The sequence below is a fragment of the Lissotriton helveticus genome, chromosome 1_1 (assembly GCF_964261635.1).
Source record: "Lissotriton helveticus chromosome 1_1, aLisHel1.1, whole genome shotgun sequence".
NCBI lineage: Eukaryota > Metazoa > Chordata > Amphibia > Caudata > Salamandridae > Lissotriton > Lissotriton helveticus.
This window is the reverse complement of record NC_136057.1, coordinates 1,784,270,124-1,784,290,136: the sequence shown is the minus strand read 5'-3', so window position 1 is coordinate 1,784,290,136 and position 20,013 is coordinate 1,784,270,124. Positions and strand designations below refer to the sequence as shown.

Sequence of the window (20,013 nt, the reverse complement as noted above, 5' to 3'; positions counted from 1 at the left end):
TCCTCCACTTCGATGCAAGTAAACGTATGTTATGTGTTTTGTTTTGTGCAGAAATCTCCCTCTTATCAGTCTCCAAATGTGAGCACATTAGGGAACTGTGGTGGGTGAAGGGATGTAAGAATTGGTGAAGGAGTTCTTCCTGATGAAAGGAGGGGGTAGTTGAGTGGTTTGAAGTAACGAGGCCAAGAGCAGGAAATAGAAGAGCGAAGTAATACTGAAAAGGGTAGTAGAGTATAGGGAAGGGTCAAATAGGTGGGAAGATAAGTCTCTGGGGAAAATAAAAAGGTTGGAAATCGAAGAGGAGAGGAAAATGAAGTGGCGAAATGGGATGCAGAGTTGCAGGGGTGGGTAACAGGAGAGAAGGGGTTCAAGGAAAGGGTAGGCTGAGGAGAGAGAGGCCGGATAGGAAGTGGATGTGGTAGGAGTGAGTGGAAACGATTCGAAGAGCATACACCATATTTGCAATTGCTAACAGGGCAGCCCCCCTCCTCTTTTCAGCCTTCATTATCTGCCTACTTCCCCAGCTCCTACCCCCTCCCCTGAATCTTTACCCTTGCCTGCTTTTCCCCCTTGCGTATTTGTGCTTATTGTTTATCTCGACCTTACAAGTAATTATGTTGCCATCCTCTAATAACTGTGTAACCTTTGTAACGATGTAACCTGTAACTAGGATCTGATGCTCATGTAAAGCGCTCTGATACCTCCGGGTCTAGCCAGCACTATATAAAACCTTTAATTAAAAAAAAAAACTAACTCTCCCACCCCTGGCCAAGACAGGAGACACTAAATACCCCAACTCTCTTTGAGCAAGGTGGGGGTCAACAAAATGTCCATCTGCTCTCAGACCAGCTCGGATGGACTTCATAAACCCTCCCTTCTTCAGAAAGGTTAGAGTGTGAAGGGTCTTTACCAAATACCCAACCCACCTCTTTTCCAGAGTAAACAAAGAAGTAAGAGAGGTTCAAAAATCCTGTATTGTGCAATAGCTGCCAAACTTTGACATTATAGCAACAAGCATTGGCAAAGCCAATAGGTCTTAGCCATTTTGAACACCAGGGTTGTTGATGTTCAGCATGGCTAAAAGTTAGTGTAAGAAAAGAGAGTGGTGTGGAGTGACTTAAAGCAGAGTGTCATGGAGTACAGTATTATGGAGTGGCATAGTGAGGAGTAGGATGGATAGGCGTAGAGTGGTGTGGATGGAGTAGAGTGTCGTAAAGTGGAAGGGCCCAGAGTGGACTGTTGAAGTTTACCTTCACAGAGTGTAGTTGAGTGTCAGGGTGGAGTAGTGTTGTGGACTGGAGTGAAGTGACGCTGAGCGGAGTAGACTGTCGTGGAGTGGCATAGAGTAGTGCAGTAGAGTGGAATGACAGAGTGGAGCAGTGCCTCATAGAATAGAAATAACAGATCGGCTGCACAGTTGGGTCAATGCGCAGTTTACATGTTGTACCCAACTATCAACCACAACACAGTATCAAATCAGTGCTTCAAAGGAAAGAAGGTGACCACCACGTCCTTGTGATATGTGGCTTATGTATTCTGCTTGTAGCCCTGAGTAAGTCAGTGGTGATTAATACCACAACAAAACACGTGTTGGCTACTTCCATCTGTGCATCAGCCAAGAATGCATAAAAACACAGAGTTAAATACTACATATTGCAGAAAACTACTGTATTGAACTTCTCATTTAATTTATCGGTGCTCAGGATTTAAAAAAAAGTTTTTAACTTTGTGTCGTAGAACAGAGTGGAGTAAAGTGGCATAGAGGGAGTTGTGTAGAGCATCTTGTAGTGTAGAATGAGGTGGAGTAGAGTGTCTGAGTGGAACAGGGTTTAATGGAGTAGAGCAGCACAGAGTAGAGTGTCAGAGGGGAATGTTGTAGAGTGGAATAGAGTGGCCTAGAGTTAAGTGGAGTAAATAAAGTACAGTGCTGCAGAGTAGATTGGGTTAGAGTGCATTGGTTTTTAGGTCGAGCCTACAGCATTGCTTTAGCAATGCTTGTTTGGCGAGATTATAGTAAGGCTTTCAAAAGTCTACCCAAACTGCGGATTAGGTACAGTTCATGTGAGCCAGGCGTGTGCACATCGCCAGTCACATCATACACCATTTGTCTGTGCCTCGGCATCAGACTTCAAAGGACTCCGCTCCCCCGCCCCCACATCAGACTTCAAAGGAAGCCCCCCCTCCGCCACGCAATGCCGAGAGCTTGTTTCTTTTCCTACCTTCCCTTCTTGTTGTTCAAGCTCGTGCCTCACATATGTACATATGGATGATGTGTTCAATTTGCTGCGTGTTGCGCTTATCCTGGCGGGTTCTCATATCTACGCATGATACGTGCCTCTGTCTGCCTTGTTTAGGGCTTGTGCCCTGCAGTTGGCGTAGCCAATGCTTGTTATTGACGATTCCCACACAGCCCTGTGCTGCTGCTGACTTACATAGGGTAATTGAGGGCTTTTGCAACATCAACGAGGAAGCGGTGACCCTCCTCCCTGGAGACTTGGGAGGTGTGACACCATCAAGAAACCGGTTCTATTCAGATTGTAAGCAAAAGCGGTGCATAGAAAAGCAGAGACTCTATAAAGTTGCTTTAATAGTTGGTGCTCTCAGAAAAACGCGCGTCGATCACCGACTGGCTTGTTTGAGGCTCGCCACTGTGGTAGTGTTGAACGTAACGAGAGAGAGAACTTTACGCCACCTCCTCAGTTTGTTTGCTTACATTTGAGACCCCTGAGGTGACTTGCAAGTTACACCCGTGATGCGGTGCATGGGTCGTCACTTGGTCATCTTTGAAAGCAGTGGGTGGGATACCTGTCACTCATTTAGCAAAGGAAGGGAGCATGTCTGACTTCAAAGGAGGGTGAGGCGGGCTGTGCGGGAGGGGGGATGTTCTCTGCACCCATCCCTGGCTCGAATATTTTGATGAAATGGGGTGAAACTGTACATTTTAGAGCATCATTTTCAATAAAATGTGTTCCAAAGCTCTGCCAGGGCACTCCTTACACATTCAAGTACTGTCAAGGTGTGCCAAGCCAATGAAGCCCAGCGCTCATCAGGCAGGTGTTGGCACTGTTTTTCTCAGACGGTGTCCTCTGTACTTCAGTGATTACCCCCATTATGTTGGGGCCAACATCTTGTCACGGATGCCTCCAGAGGCTCTGGTTGCCCCTCTTATGCTAAACATTACGTAGACTATGCTAGAGCTGATTTTTTTTAAAAACACCTTTATTTTCAGTTTTTTCAAACACAGTTCAGCAGTTATTTGAGTGTGATGTACATAGATAGCACAGTGGGATTAACTTGAGAAGGCGTTTCTCTATCCATCCATTACTCATTCGTTTCCTCAGGATCCCCCCCAGGGTACAACACAGTATCCACTGATCGCATGTGTCTCTTTTTACTGGTGTTAAGTATGGTTCTCTTCCTCCACCTAATCCGTGCTATCTCCCACATGTTCCTTTGGACTACCGCTATCTGTTGACCCTGTCGTCATCTTGGTTTAGAATATTTTCACATGTATTTTGCCAGACTGTGATGTCCTCATCTACTCTTTGGTCCCTTCTACTAAGTTTCATATGGTTCTCCTCAGCTAGCTACCACTCCTGGACGTCCCTCTGCCAGTGCTTTATCTTGGGTGCCCTTTGACCCATCCACGTGATGGTGATTCTACATCTGGCCAACACCAATGTCAATTGTAACAAGCATTTGCAATGCAATAGGTCTCGCATTTACGCGAGTTTGAGCAAGTGACATTGCATATGACAATGCCTTTTATTTTTGTTTTCGTTTTTAAAACATAAATAAAATGGATTATCATTTGCAATGTTAATAGCTCAAACTCGTTTGCGTTTTATGCTTCACTTTGGGTGCCTTGTAATGTCCCCTGATTCCGAGTATTTTCGGCTTTCCCTCCAGGCTTTGGATGTTTTGTAGATCCACCACCTCCTTCACTTCATCAAAATAGCCCTCGGTGCCCGCGATGCTTGATTGAGAGATTGCCTCTGGCTGCCCTTGCCTAATGCTATGTGAGCTGGCCATCCCCCGCTCTGCTCCCTGAGCTGGGAAGCTGCCGCCCTCCTTCCCTCGGCACAGGAACAGGACCCCTCCGGCGCCACGCTCTCGAACCGTTTGTTGTGTGTGTGTGTGTCCAGCATTTATCATAAGTTCACAACCACATTGCTGAAAATGTTTTCATTTTTTTTGCTTTGCTATGATCATGCCGATCTCCCACAAAGAATGCCAGTTGCAGCGGCGCAAGTGTGGATCGTATTACATACATTTTATTTGATTTGTTTGTATGTGTGTTGCTTTTATTACATTCCTGCATCCATCAAACTATAGGATTTTGTAGCGATGGGGACGTGTTGAGGGGCGTGGTGTTGGACGTGGCACAAGATTCAGAAGTTTTCCGCTTGTTTTTTCTGAGTAATCAAAACTGGTTTCACAAACAATTTATGCTGCTATTCAGCAAAGACCAGAGGTCACAGCCAGACAAACCGTGCTGCTGGCCTGGTAGGAGGGGCAGAAGTATTTTTTCTTCTGTTAGCCAAAGCATCCATGTTTGTTCTCCCCTCCCACGGCCCCTGCTGCTGCCTTCTCTCGGCGTTGCCTGACACTCACTTTCGCCTACCTTGCTCTGGTTTATTGCCCCCAACTGTTTTTCTTTCCCCAAACCTTTTACCCTATATGGCAACTGTCAAAATCAATATGCCTGTCTACACTTAGGATATAAAACGGAGCGTAACCTTTATACGGTCTAGTTGCAACCCCAGTTCTTCATGGGGAAGCAGCCTTCTCACTACGGTCTCTGCCGCCACTTAGTAACAGTAAAACAATGTTAATTAGCAAAGATAAAATGCATATTTGCAGTTGTTGCCACTCATGACATAATTCAAATGCACAGATTGATAGAGAAGCACCCCACGCCATTTGTGCTAACTTTTTTTTTATTTTTCGTTTTCCCATTCAACTTGGATCCAAAAATTGAAAAAAAGGCACTCGTGTAATTTTTAGGCGCATGTTTTCTTGGTGTGCGCACCTACAAAATGAATGCAGGTCGCTCAAGTTTTTATTTTTTTTAAAGCCATGCTGCACAGTATTGGTGACTGCGCACTCACACATTGCTCACTCACAGTAATGTAGGACACATACACTGCCCCCTCACACACACTGCCCCCTCACACTACTTTAGGCCACACACACTGCACCCTCACACCCGCACCCTCACACAGTCTCATTACACTGTGACCTCACACACTGTGCCCTCAAACACTGCCCCCTCACACACTGCCCACTCACACACTGCCCACTCAGTCAGTCAGATTTCTTTATTCGATTTCAAATTTGAACCATTCAAGTACAGATAGACATACATTAAAAGTGATAAACGCTTCGAGACAACCACCACAGCACAGCAATACATGAAAATGAAATCATTTAGTACTACATTGTGTATATTTGCCTTATAGTTAAAACAGCTTTTAAGAAGCTAAGAACAGATATACATATACGAGCAGTCGACAATGAGCATAGAAAATTAAAACCCACTATGTAAGAACAAATAAAATTTTCCTTTAGTATGGGTTTTAAAAAACGTGCCCTCGGATCTTTATATAGTGTGCAAAAGAGCATTAAGTGCAGTGTGCACTGTTTTGACATATTATCACACAACAGGGGGGTAGCCACTCACACCATCCCATCTGTTTCGGAAAAGCCACAATAAAGTGCAACGTGCCTAGGCGTAATCTAGTTAGTAAAAAGCGTGCATGAATTTGTTTACTAAAAGAAAGATAAAATTGTTGCTGTTTTAAGACCGGATGCCCACTCACACACTGCCCACTCACACTACTTTAGGCCACACACACGGCACCCTCACACAGACCACTCACACACTGCCCCCTCACACACTGCCCCCCCACACGCACAACCCCCCCACAACCACACTCAACCACACACAACCCCAAACACAAACACACACACACACACAACCCCAAACACAACACACACAACCACCTATCTATCGCCCTCAATCTATCTATCTATCGCCCTCACTCTATCTATCTCTCTATCTATCGCCCTCACTCTATCAACCTCACTCTATCTATTGCCCTCAATCTATCTATCTATTGCCCTCAATCTATCTATCTATTGCCCTCACTCTATCGCCCTCACTTTATCTATCGCCCTCACTTTATCTATCGCCCTCACTCTATCGCCCTCACTCTATCTATCGCCCTCACTCTATCTATCTATCGCCCTCACTCTATCATCCTCACTCTATCTATCTATCGCCCTCACTCTATCTATCGCCCTCCCTCTATCTATCGCGTCACTTAGCACCACCACGGCATCACTCAGGGGCACCACATCACTATGCGCTACCACAGCAACACTGAACGCCACAGCATCACTCGTCGCCACCACAACATCACTCAGCGCCACCACAACATCACTCAGCGCCACCATAGCATCAATCTGTGCAACCATTCAACAACAACTGGTTCAAATATGTTCTCTCAATGTTTCAAGCTTTATTACAAATGTCACAAAAAATGTTAACATTTCACTTCTGTTCTTGGATTTTCGTCACAATAAAGTACACTGAACATAATCTTCACAAAAGTTATTTACAAAAGTTTAAGCTATTGCCATTATAAATTACAATAACTTTTATTTAAGTATTAATTATTTAAAAAAAATAAAAGCCATTGTTATTTGTAATATCAATACATCTAAGTCACGTAAATACAACACATATTGCATTACAAATGCTATAGGTGTCACATTTGTGAAAGTTATAACTATTGGCATTGTAAATGACAAAGCTATTAATTTTGCTATTTTCAAAACCAACACATAAATAAAAAAATTGTCATTTACAATACCAATACCTCAAACTTTCCTAATGCGAGACCTATTGCATTGCAAATGCTTGTTAATAGAGTGGTGCAGCGTAAATTGCACTAGCTTAGAGTACAATGGCGTGGAGTGGCGTAGAGTATATTGTTTCAGAGTGAAGTGGTGCAGGGTAGAATGGAAAGGCATAGAGTAGTGGCGTAGAGTGGAATGATGCAGAGTGGAGTAGCCTAGACTGGAGTGGTGAAGAGTGCATTTGTGCATAGAAGCGTGCGGACAGTGCAGGGCATAGAGGCACAGAGTGGAGTGGCATAGAGTTCAGTTGCGGAGAGTGCAGTGTTGCAGAGTAGAGTGTCGTAGAGTGAACCGAGGTGGAGTGCAGTGGCACAGACTAGAGTGCATTAGCATAGAGTGGTGAAGGGTAGAGAGGTGCAAGGTAAATTGCAGTGGCGTGGAGTGGCATAGAGTGGAGACGCACAGAGTGAAATAGAGTGGCGTAGAGTGCGGTGGATTCAATTACATTGTTTCAGAGTAGAGTGAAGTGGCGTACAGTGTAGTGGCATAGAGTAGAGTTAGTTAGTGGTCAGTGTCAGAGTACAGTGGTGTAGAGCGGAGTGGAACAATGCAGAGTAGAGTGGCGTAGGGTACAGTTGGCATACAGTGTACTGGTGTAAAGTGCAGTAGAGTGGTGCAGAGTAGAGTGGCGTAAAGTGCAATGATGTAGAGTACAGTGGTGTAGGGGTGTAGTGGCTTAAAGTGCAGTGTAGAATGGAGTGGCATAGTATGCAAGTTTTTTCAGTAACATGATGTAGAGTGCACTGGCATAGAATGCAGTGGTTAGAGTGCAGTGGCGCAGTGTAGAGCAGAGTGGGTTGGTGCAACGTAGAGTGACGTGGAGTGGCGCAAAGTAGATTGTTTTAGAGTAAAGTGGCATAGACTGGAGTGGTGCACGGTAGAGTACAGTGGCGTAGAGTGGCATAGAGTGCAGTGGCGCAGAGTGGATTGGCATAGAGTGTTATGGCGTAGAGTAGAGTGCAGTAGAATAGAGTGCAGTGTTACAGAGTGGAGTGGCTAAGAGTGGAGTGCAGTGGCATAGACTGTGGTGGTGTAGACTGCAGTGGTGCATATTGCAATAGAGCAAAGTCGAGTAGAGTGGGGTAGAGCAGTGGCATAGAGTGTAATAGTGCAGAGTAGAGAGCAGTGATGGAGTGGAGTGGCTTGGCGTAGTGTGAAAAGGTGCAGAGCAGAGTAGGATAGTGTGAAGTGGTGCAAAGCAGAGTGCAGTGGAGTGGTGCAGAGCAGAGTACAGTGGAGTGGTGCAGAGCAGAGTGCAGTGGAGTGGAGCAGAGTGGAATAAAGTGGAGTATTCATGGTGTGGTTGCGCACTCCCATTACAGATAACACGTCTTAAATTGAAATGACCATAACATTTGAACAGACACAGTTTTACTGATAAAAGTATAACGCACACCATCAATAATATGGAAATGGCATCACCTAGTGTTTTGATCCTATTTATATATTTGTTCCCACCATACTTTAGAATTACAAAAAAAATAAACTTTTTTTATTTCGTACTTCGGCTATATTCTGAAAAATTAGCACAGTTCAATTTTGTTGTGTGCAAAAAAAGGCCTTTAGTTTCCCAGTATGAATGTCAAATAATTTCTCTCACTTTGAAGTCAGAGAAAGAAATGTAAGCACCAACCTCCCTCAGACGGCAGAGCGTGGCATTTAACCTTTGTCTTTAAATGCATAGCAAATGTGACAAATTAAAAACAAGATTCAAAGGCCTATTTACAGAAAACGAGTACTCAGAAGGATACAGTAAATAAAGTTTGGGCAATGGAAATGACAAACTCAAGCCTGACAGCCTAAAACAAATAAAACCAGCAAATACAAAGTCAGAAAATGTGTTAAAAAGCTAATGGTAAGCAACAGGCATAATGTATTCATAGGGAAGCTTTTGGAATGCCCCCAAGATGCTGTTAGCAAACCAGGCACCTGCGCTGTCTGGTAGGCTTTAACCTAAAAAGTGTAGTAACTGACTGACATATTTGAACCTCTCTTTGTATTCGCGAACACCGGCAGATATTTGTAAACAATTTTTCTTTTGCTGGGGTCCAGGGCTTTAAGTGAGCTGAAAAAACTGAGGCGTGGTCTCTCAAAGGGGCTCGGCCAGTGTAATTAAGGGTGTGACTTAAAAACACCTAAGCTAAAAATCTGTGCTTAGTGTAGTGTTGTATTTTGGTGTTTCTGTCATTGCATCCAGATATATGATACAACAAGTATCATACCTACAACAAGTCGGGACTATTGGCTGTGTCAATGGTTGTTAGTTGAATAAGATAAATAAGCAGCAACTATGGCTGGTATATAATATTGAAAAAGCTTCCACTTAAAGCCCTGGTGACACCACAACAATGTTGCTGCTTCTGAGGTTCAAAAATAGAAGGGAAATCCAGAGAGGATTTCCCTTCCCCTACAAAGCTCACCTGGCATGAAGTCATGCTGTAACTTCTCCACTAGTGTGAGCACGCGCACATCGATGTACCTGCTGTCACTGCGGTCCGGAAACAAGCATTTGCAATGCAACAGGTTTGCATTTGCAGGAGTTTGAGCTATTGGCATGCTAAATGACAATGCCTTTTATTTATGTGTTCTAAAAACCTGTAAGCAGTGTGTAAACACACACTTAAACACATAAAAGGTATTGTCATTTATAGTGCTAATAGCTTAAATTCTTGCAATAACTATTGTATTGCGAATGCTTGTTTTAATGGCTATAAGTAGAACATTTTGAGGTCTTCTACATTTCCAATACGTGTCTGAATGAATTGTATTGTTGAAGTCCCTTGACTTAGCTGTGTTTTGTGTTACTTTTCCCATTATGTTTAGGTCTTATTAGGTGCACAAAAAGAACGCACAGGGGTTAGGTGTGGGTCGGTGCAGTCTGTGGGTTTTAGGATTCTCACTCATAACGCAGACATGTGGTGTGTTACATTCATTTCTTCATCCAGCAGAGCCGTGACACGTTAGATGCGATTTGTGCAGCCTCTCCCATTCCTACTGTATGTTCAGAAAGCCTGGGGCAAGCACAGAGTACAGTTACTAATGCCACGAGTGTACTTTAAAATAGAGACCTTAACAGCGAGCGCACCTCCGGCCAGCGAGCGACACACACCGCAGCTGGCCACCGATGGTGGAGCTGCGGGAGCTGCTGAGCAGCGTGCGCCTGAAAGAAAATAGTGCTCACTGACTACATATCGACGACCGTGGAACACCGCAAGTAAAAGATCCAGTCCTGATGGGCAGTCACAAAAGGAGACAGGGAGGTAACGAAGCGGACTAAGCAGCCTCATATTGAATCGAAAGCCATTTACCAAAGAAAAGGCCACCAGCCAATGAAAAATATGGGCAGAGAGTGGGTGAGGCTTCCACAACATACCCTACTACAGCATGCCCTGCAGAGCGAGCAGCGCATGAGCTGCAATGCTAGGCTCGACCTAAAAAACGGACGGCCTGTGCCAAGGCACAAAACAGAGACCGGTTTCGAGGCCCCCTTTAAAAAAACTGCGAGATCCGGCCCACTTAAAGCCCTGCTGGGGTCATATAACAGCTGCCCTGGAACACAGTTTACAGCTGCAAAAAAGTAAATGGTCAGGTATCGGCTCTTATTTTATTTTTCATCCTAAAAAAGGAAGAACGCATAGTTAATAAAGGAGGCCAGTGAAATGGACAGCTAGTGTGCAAGTATGCCACTGGGTCAGCGTACCCATCATTCTTTTATGTAGGTTAAGCTTTACGCATAACAGCAGAGCACTATCCAATTTCACATCTACCATGAGTAAGATGGGAAGAGGTAATAAATGTTCCCCTATCCTTGGAAAAAGGTAGACGATACAAAATACACTCCCACCCTTGTGAAAGGCAGATGGGAGATGCTCTATTCTCTCTGCATCCTTTGGCAACGTAGGAGACATTAATACTACAAGCCCTTCGGCAATACGGATGGGTGCATTCAAATGGCCAGAATGAGTTTTCAACCAAAATCAAAAAGAAATGTTCATATCTTTTTAGGTTCAGTGTTGAAGCCAATATTGACAATTCCATTAGACTTAACTTCACCATTTTCCCTTAATTTTAGCAGAGTGTGCGTTTATAGTTACGTTTATTGTGCCAGCTAAGAAGTCATACAACACTATTTACAAATAAATGTAAAAAATAAATACAGATATATTACTTAAGGTCGAATGAAGAAGCTATTATAGGCTACTTGTGCACTGATTTTGTCTCTACTGGACTACGCCAATGCCCTTTACATTGGTATCCCGGGTTACCTGTTGAAAAAGCTCCAGGTGATCCAAAATACGGCAGCCAGACTTCTTATGGGCATTTCTGCTAGGAATAGTGTCCACCATCAGTTGCGCTCACTACACTGGCTCCCCGTGATTGATAGAGTAACGTTTAAATCGCTGGTTCTGGACAACGTGCTCTTCATGGCAGTGGTCCCTCCTACTTGCAGAAACGCTTCTCCTTTTATGTTCTATTGCGACCCCTGCGGTCTATGTCCCTACGTTTTGCTCAGGTTCCTCGCTTCAAATACCAGAGGCTAGGGGGCAGCTCTTTTGCTCGGAAGGCTGCTGCTGCTTGGAATGCCCTTCCTCTCGCCTTGCATAATATTCAGGACCCAGAAACCTTTAAGAAGAATTTGAAAACACACCTCTTTGCTTAAAGTCCATTTTCCCACCCCGCAAGGCACCGCACCGGGACACTCGTGAGTATCTGTGCGCGTTACAAATTTATGTAACATAACATATTACGAATAAATCTTTAAAAAAAAAGAACAACAGTTATTCGAAAAAACCATAACCATAGTAATACTTGTGATTCACATTTTCAGTGCAGTTCTGATAAGTCTCAATGCTGATGTAATATAGGCAATGTTAGAAAGGGGGGTCTTTAGTTGGCAGAGGTAGGTACCTTTGTCCAAGTAGGGACCCTTTTTCCTAGTCAGGTAATGGAGTTACACTCCTAAAATAACCCCTGCTCTCCCCCTTGGTAGCTTGGCACGAGCAGTCCGGCTTATCTCAGAGGCAGTGCGTAAAGCATTTAGACATAACCAACAATTACACAGTGAAAATACTACAAAAGGACACCACACCAGTTTAGAAAAATATCCAATATTTTTATATATCCAAAACAAGACCAAAACGATAAGAATCCAACATACAGTACAATAAAATATATACTTTGCAAGATATACTTAAAATTGCAGAAACACAGTTCGTACAAGTCGGTAGCTCAGTCCGGGACTACCTTGATGCTGAAAAAAAAAGTAACAGTTCCAGCCGACTGCGTCGGTACGGGCCTGCGCAGACATACTCAGTAACAGTACCATTCTCGTTGAGCTGGCACATAGGTGCGAGCCAGTTGTGGCAACCATTGCCGTTGCATTGCAAAATGGAAGCGGTGAAGGGTGCTGTGCCCGCTCGATGCCCAGCGCCTCAGTGACGATCGTCCAGACGGCGTTGGTGAGACAAAGTCTTACGGTGCAGGGTGAGGCGGTGCTCGAAGCAGTGCTGGCAGGTTACGGTGCAAGCGACACAGCTGGTTAGCGGGAGCTGCCGTCGGTCGGCCCAGGCTGCTGTGGAGACGATGCGTCATGAAACTTACTAACGGTGACCCCAGCCACGATACGGTCACAGGTGTCGAAGTCAGCAATGGCTTCAGTGAGACCAGGATGGCAAAGTGAAGCAAGGTGGTGCCTAGTGCGGTGCCCACTGGTCACACGGTGCAACCTGCGGCTCGGCAGCGACGGTCGTCAATGAGACCAGAGTTGCAGTGTGAGACGGGGACGGTGCCTTCTGCAGTGCCATCAGGACACAGAGCCAGCAATGGAGTCTGTTGCGTTTCACTTCTCTGTGGAAACAAACAGCGGTTCCAGAATCTGTGCCCAGAGGTTGATGGAGGCTTTGCAGTCCCTGAGACTTCAGAACAGGAGGCAAACTCTACTTCAAGCCCTTGGAGATACTCAGCACAAGTAAAAGAAAGTTCAGTCCAGTCCTTTCCTTGCCCAAGGCAGAAGCAGCAACTGCAGGCCAACCCAACAAAGCAACAGCAAAGGAGCAGTACTCCTCCTGGAAGCTCCTCCAGCTCTTCTACTTGGCAGGTTCCTTGATTCCAGCGAGTTCTAAAGTGTTGGGGTCTGGGCCCCAATACTTATACTCAAAATTCCTTTGTTCTATCAGGCAGAGTGTGTCTGCTTAGTCCAAACCAGTTATGTCCTCTCTGGCCCAGCTTCATGGCAGGAAGTTGAGACAGCATTGTTCAAGGTCAGCCAGGCCCATTCAGATGCAAGGAAATCTCCTCGCATAACTCTAAATACAGCCCCGACCTGAGCCATCCAGGAAAGGCAGGAAACACCTCGACCTCCACAGTGGCTGTCTGAAGAGAATGCACATCCCCAGCCCCGTCACTCCAAAGCCAGACAGTCAATCCACAAACCCAGCAGAAGCACACAGGATGGCCAAGCAAGTAAAAGGGGTAGTTTCATACACAGAACATGAAAATCATCCTTACTAAAAGATGCATTTTTGCATTCTGAGTCCAGGCATACTAATGCTAGAAAGCTAAAGTGGAACTGCAAATTCCTAGTACAAAGTGCCTGAGAAGAGTGCAAGAGATAATAAATATCAACCTTCTTCAAAGCTAACAGTGCAAGACCAGCACAAATTCAAATTGAGGAATTTCAAAGCACCCTCCTTCACATAATTTGTTGCTAAAGTGCATAGAAGATAACACAGGAAGGGCTAAAGCCACAACATATATTGTGCACTATAAATATTAAAAGTGCTAGATAGTTTATCATTCCGGTAGGTCGCCTCATGCTGCAGAATACCCCTCACTGTCCCTAAAGACACTAACAGCCCTGGAACCCCCGTCCCACCAGCTAGGGTATTGCTATATGCTGGGGTATATCCTCTAGGAGTGCCCATACAGCAAGATATTTTTTCAAGCTGCTCATCCTTCTAGCGTATGCTTCTTCAAACAGCCCTGTCCTTTGCAGCTTCACCAGCCACATTTTTAAAGTCTGGACCATATTTGTTCAATGATCTGGCCACGGCTAGAGATGCTGCAATACAGATCTGAGCATGTTTGTCCAGCTACAAAGTTCGACTTGATACACCTAAACGGTACCAACTTTGCTTCTGGCTGGATTGTGGCTTGGACACCCTGGCTTAGTACTTGAAATATCGCCTCCCACAGTTACACCAGCTTGGGACACTCGCAAAAGATATGCAGCCAATCCCCCTTTCCCTCTTGGGCAGATCTAAAACATTTATTAGGGCTAGATGGATACATTTTATGAATAGCCCTTGAGGTGTAGTATGCCATTCAGCGTGATAAAAAAACTAATTCTCTTGAAGTTCACTGCCCTAAGGGACTTATAACCTAATATCGATATATGTTGCCATTCACCAACTGACAGCTGGCATCCTGTCTCCTGTTCTATCTCCCACAAGTGACCTTCAATCAACGAGGAGTCCGTATATTTTCGAAGGGACCTATACCAATTCCCTATAACCATGAGTTTGCTTTTGTACCATAATTTCATCAACATCTTTGTGAATGGCTCATTTCTTGCAGTTACTCAACAAACCTTTAATCTGAGCAAAGCTGTGACATAACTTCACATGTTTCATCCCTACTTGTTGCAGTATTTCATCCCAGTTGACAATCAGAGTTCCTAGATAAAAATCCCACAATAACCGATACCTTCGGGAGTTCCAAATTCGACAGATCTTTTCTGATACCACCAATCCTAGCCCCTGGCATTCCTGCAGTTTTAACATACGATGACATGCCAGGACTTTAAAAAACCTTTTAACTATCCACTTAAATTCACCTGGTGGAGAAGTGTGGCTCACTGGTTAGAGGAGGCAGACCTGGAAGCAGAGGTCAGCCCGGGCCCAGGGTTCAATTCCCGGCTCGGCGGGGTCTTGAGTCCTAAAATGTCCATGGACTCGACAATTCTCGCTCCGGTGCCTACTCGATTCACGGGTTCACACTCTGCGACTCTGGGCAATAGCTTGCTTAATCTCCACAACGGCCCCTCGCGGCGGGATGCCTGGCTTTCACCTTGCGGATACCCTGCCGGGGTTATCTCACAGGGGAATACCAGGACGGGTTCCCTAAGCAAGCGCTTAGAAACCGCTTGGTGATTTCAGCTATATAAATTCCTGTACATTTACTTAAATTCACCTAGCAGCTTATATCTAGTTCTTTTTTGGCAATCTTGCCATCTTCTACCATACTCTCAATAAAAAAAAAGTAATTGAGACCTCCCTCAGCAGCACCCATTCTGACAATAATATCAAGCCATGTAGTAGTAACAGATAGAAATCTAGAAGAGCCGAGCCACCTTGTTCCTTGTCCAGCTGAAGTATTGAATAGCTCACTCTTTAATTTTTTCCTCTCCAAAAAAAAATTATTAGGGAATCGAGCACTTTAAAAAATGCCTTATTACCTTATAATGCCTTATTATGTCAAATACAAACAGAGGTGAGATGTATTTATATCAATGACACTCTCCCTATTGATGTAAGAGGGAGCAGGGACCATCTATTCAAAAGGCCTTTCGCTTTCTCAACTTCTTATCGTAATTTAATTTAAACAGGTCAGCATACATGTTGTTCACATAGATCCCAAGATAACGAATAGGGCGACCATTACTATAATTCTTCATTAACTCCACGGGGAGCACCAATAGCAACACATTAAAAAGCAAGGTCACGGTTTTATCATGATTTACCGTGTATCCTCCGAGCTTTGTATATTCCTAAATAAGATACATATTACCCATGACATTGGCCTGGTCGGATTTATTTACAAGAGCATATTGTCTGCAAATAGCTTTAGTTTGGACATCCCTTGTAGTGGAGCGGCAATGCTAGCAGCACTACGTATTCTTGCACCCAGTAGTTAGATGAATAAAGCAAAAAGTACTGGGGACATTGGCCATCCCATTACTCATGCTTCAGCCCTTGATATAAATTCTTACGCATTGCCCCCATTCTAGCTGGGATCCCAAACCTCTGCAGTGCAAAGAACAAGGTGTTCTAGTTAACCAGGTTGAATGCCTTTTCGGCATCAATAATTACAGCTGCTGCTTTATCTTGCCCATTGAAGAAAAAAATCCATCGCCTGCACCAAATTCGGCGTATTTGCTGCCATTATTCGCTTTGGCAAAAACCTATTTTGCTCCTTATGGACCAGAGTCTGCCCAACAGTAACTATATGTGATGCCCAGATCTTAGCAAATAACTTGTAATCAGCATTGAGAAGGCTTACTGAGGGATAGGAGTTAGTACTCATTTGAGTTTTATCCTTTTTTAACAAACTTAGGACTACAGATTCTTTATAAGTCAAAGGAATGTCCACTCCCCCATTCCACCTATTTTGTTAAATAATTGCACCAAGTATGGTAACAATTCTTTCTGGAACATTTTATAAACCTGAGTTGGAATTCCGTCGGTGCCAGTCCCCTTTACATAAGGCATCTTTTTGTAATGCCCGGGCTGCCTAGCCCAGCACGAAAGCCTTCTGTAATGATTCTACCTACACCTCAGCCAAATATGGGAGCCAAATCTGCCCATAAAACTCCTCACGACTAGCTCTAGCAACTAGATTAGCAGTCCCGTAAATATTTTTATAATGCTGCAAGAAAATCTGCTCTATTTTATGATCGTCCTTCCGCCCTATATTTGGATCCCTGGCGGCAGCAGCGGTCCCACCACCACAGTTTTAATGCAGCAGGCGGCCCGCCAGTCTGTGGACCGCCACCAGGGGTTCGGTGTTCCATTGGATAATAAGGGCCTTAGGCTACAGCTGTTTTTTGTTCTATTATAAGGTCCTGTATGTTGTTAAAATCGCCTTCCCATATCAAGCCGCCCACCCCCTCCCCCCCCAAACTGTGACAGCAAATATCTCCCATAAGGGGGTATCTTCATTCTGCACCGGACCATAACAGTTAAGAAGAATAATGGAAGCTGCTTGGACCCGATCTTTTAACAAGATCCCTCTACCCTGTTTTATCTCTTATTACTTCCTTCAACTCTTAATCCACTGATGTAGTGACATAGATAGAACCCCTCCCGAACAGCCAATCCTGCGGACGCAAAAAAAGCATGTAAATAATTCCTAGGAATACACATTTTTGTGTTGTTTTCCTTGATGTGGGTCTCCTGTAAATATAGGACTTCTGGATTGAAGGTGGATAACCAATTCATTGCAGCCCCATATTTTTGCCTATTTAGGATGCCATTAACGTCGCATGACACTACTCCAATCTTACACATTCACTTTGTTTTGTCTTACGCTTTGCCATTTAACAATAATTTTCTTTCGGATCACCACAGCTAATAGACCTCTCCGGCACGTTCTATGACTACCTACAGGTTCCTGCTGGCATATCTTCTCTTTTCTGTTTTTAATCAACCCCAGGTGCACCCCCACACCCACCCCTCTGTGCCCCTCCTCTCCACCCCGCACACCCTGAGAACCCCACCACCCCAAAAGGGGGAAATGCCCATCATACCTCCTGCTAGCCCACACTACTTGGGGTGCCCCGTCACTGCACTCTACCATGCTCCAGGAGGAGAAAAAACATCCCTCCCCCGGCTACTTGAATCACTTTTCCCACAGATGACCAAAGAAGAAAATTACGAGCTGCTAGATACCCCATTTCAGCTTCAAACGTTTTCCAATAAGCTCTGAGCCTTCTCTAAAGATGAACATAAATAGAACTGTCTTTTAAACAGCACGTTTAGTTTCAATTGTTGCACAATCGAGGCCTGGGCCCCCGCTGCCTTGAATTTTCCCATCAGGCTTAAGAAATCTCTCAGTCTAGTGCTGCTGTGGCTGACATGTCCGAGAACATCCTAACCCGAGCTTGATCTGTTAGCTTGAATGATTTCTTCTAGATTGTCTTGGTAAGAAACAACTCCTTTATCCGGTAGTCCGCAAAATACACAATGAAAGTACGAGCATACTTTGAGTTCATAAGCCTCTTGGCAGGGACCGATGAGCCCGCATGATGGAGAAGTCATCCGGGGATCTCCTAAAGTATGGGATTGGATCAATTACTCCATGAATTGCAGAATGTTCTGATGATTACTCATGCTCTCTGCACCTTTCAGTATTCCATCAAAGCAAAGATTAGATCTCCTCGCATAATTTTCCATTTCATCGATTTTCATTTGTTAATTCCTTATCTTTATTTCCAAAGCTGCTCATCTCCTTGTCCCAAACAAGAGAGCGATATTCTAAATCAGACACCCCGTGCTCCAGTTCTTGCAAGCATGCTGGAATTTGACATCCCACCTTCTCTATTTTATTCAAACTTTGAAGTGCAGTGATTTCCTTCATCTGGTTGCTCTTTGGCACATACATTTCTAGCAGGATCATCTCTAAGAGGGACTTAACCTGGTCTGCTCCGCCCTGTAGCCTCATACTTTCAGAACTTTCTGTGTTTCCAACAATCAAAGGAGAATGTTTCTAAATCTAAACATTTCCTGCATGGGCAGCACGCTCAAGCCAGTTTGCTGGTTTGAGTACTATTCTCCTAATGTTTGGGCCATTTAATGATTTCTTTGCCCCAGGCCGAATTGGTGACCGGTCAGTCTCGAGTACCACTCATATCCTCCCTACTATTTAATGGCTGTAAGGGAACAGAATCTGCCCCACACTTCGAATACCTTGGGAAATGCAGATAATCCCTCTTAGCTGCTTTTGTCATATTTTCCATATTGAAACCATCTTGTGGAGAGATCATAACTCATGACAGGCGAAGTCTTGAGTGGGTCATGTTGCCCTGCGCTCCCACACCACTGGTACTGATCAATGGGTGTAAGAGCACGATATAGCTTATATACTGAAAAGGAAAATGATAAGCACTCCATAGAGGTTCTCATTAGTGCATTTATTATAGACAGCTGATGTCCATACATTCCTACTTGGAGTCTCTCAAGACACAAATGTCATGGACCTTTATTGGCAAATTGTGTCATAGCTGAATGCACACTTCATATGCAGTGTACTCCATTTACTAATAAAGATCGCATGACTGGCCACATATATTGGTGCCTTCCACCCGAAACACATGTTCACCTTTTCCTGAGAAAATACTGATAAAGAGACCCTTCGGGGGACCCATAGGGCATTGCAGCGCCGGCCCGACGAGGAGCGAAGCCCAAATGATGAAGACTGACATCCTTTGGGGTGTATGAGGGCATTAAGATGAGGACACACTGTCCCCCACAGATAGAGTAGCACACGAAAAAAAGGTTCTTCGTCTTTCATCCTCTACAAGGAACAGTGACTCCCTTTGTGTACTTGTTACTTTTCGGGAGCAAGGGTCACTGGACGTAAAAATCAGTTCCTAGTGTCTCCCCTCTCTATAAATAGGACTAATAAGGTTGAAACCAGTATGGAGTTTCTTGTGGTCCCTTCTGGAGGGGGGCTCAACTGAAAGGTTGAGTTGGACTGTTCCCATGAGGAGCAGGGTCCGTGCTATCCTGCATAAGACGACTATCTAGAGTAATGGTGTTGGCAAATGGATTGCATTACATTGGATTGCAATGCTACCCAGAGCGACTACCGATGGTTAGACTATATACAAGCATTCCTCCCTTCATTTTTTGAGTATTCTTACGAGATGCCAGGTAAGTACCTTGTGCTGTTATAATGCTCAGTATTACCTCCAGGACCACGTACCCCTGCACTCCCTTCGTGATAAAGGGGCCACTTCCTCCACTCACCATGCTGTTCCCCACAATCAAAGCAGCAATGCTTGCAGAACATGCGCTTGGACAGACTCAGTGGCTACATTTCAAATATCTTCTTTAGGCATGAAGGATCGGAGATCTTCTAGATGCAGTGGAGGGAAAAAAACTTTCAGAGTAAATCTTGAAAAGAAAAGGATTGGAAAGAGCTGGTGACGTTACTCAAGTAATCATCCATGGGGAAGGAAAGTGTGTATTGCTTTTGCAGAGACGTGCGCTTGTCACGGCTTGGAGGAGTGATCACGTTAACACCCTCCAGAGAGAGGAATGTATTGTTCTTTGATTGGCACATGCTGAAAGGGGAGTACTGCTGGAGGAA

At 44.5% G+C, this 20,013-nt stretch overlaps 1 protein-coding gene across 3 annotated transcripts in view; it reads right to left on the bottom strand.

Moving 5' to 3' along the window:
- The window catches only part of TCF20 (transcription factor 20), a 408,452-nt gene that overhangs the window by 131,718 nt on the left and 256,721 nt on the right, over positions 1 to 20,013 (bottom strand). The window lies entirely within an intron of this gene.